The sequence below is a fragment of the Phaethon lepturus genome, unplaced genomic scaffold, assembly GCF_000687285.1.
Source record: "Phaethon lepturus isolate BGI_N335 unplaced genomic scaffold, ASM68728v1 scaffold31701, whole genome shotgun sequence".
Lineage (NCBI taxonomy): Eukaryota > Metazoa > Chordata > Aves > Phaethontiformes > Phaethontidae > Phaethon > Phaethon lepturus.
The window spans coordinates 3,321-3,693 of NW_010517495.1; the positions used below are offsets into that span (position 1 = coordinate 3,321).

General features: G+C 66.5%; 1 protein-coding gene across 1 annotated transcript in view; it reads left to right on the plus strand.

The window, feature by feature from the left end:
* Positions 1-373, plus strand: part of BTBD19 (BTB (POZ) domain containing 19) — a gene marked incomplete at both ends in the record, with an annotated part of 4,386 nt that overhangs the window by 1,831 nt on the left and 2,182 nt on the right. The window lies entirely within an intron of this gene.

Sequence of the window (373 nt, forward strand, 5' to 3'; positions counted from 1 at the left end):
ACGAGGGCGTCAGGCAGTGGGGAGACCCGGGGGGCAGGGGGGAAGGGGCCTGGCCAAGGACAGCGGGGGAAGCCTGTGGCTGTGTCCCCAGCTGCAGGGTGACATCATGTCCCTCCTGCCAGTGACTCAGGGCCCTTCTGCTCCAGCTGACGGCTCCTCCCTGCATGTCACATCCCCTTGGGTTTCCCAGGGGCTCTGACCCCTTTGCATGGGAGGCAGCTGAGATGGGCAGGAGGGAGGTCCTGCTCCCTGATAGACGTGCCCATCTGGCTGCGTCCCACCTGCATCACCCATGCGTGAGCTGCAGCGGGGATGCTGGTCTCCCAACAGCCACAGGCAGAGAGCAGCTGGCAGGCAGGGCTGGGCCAAGCTG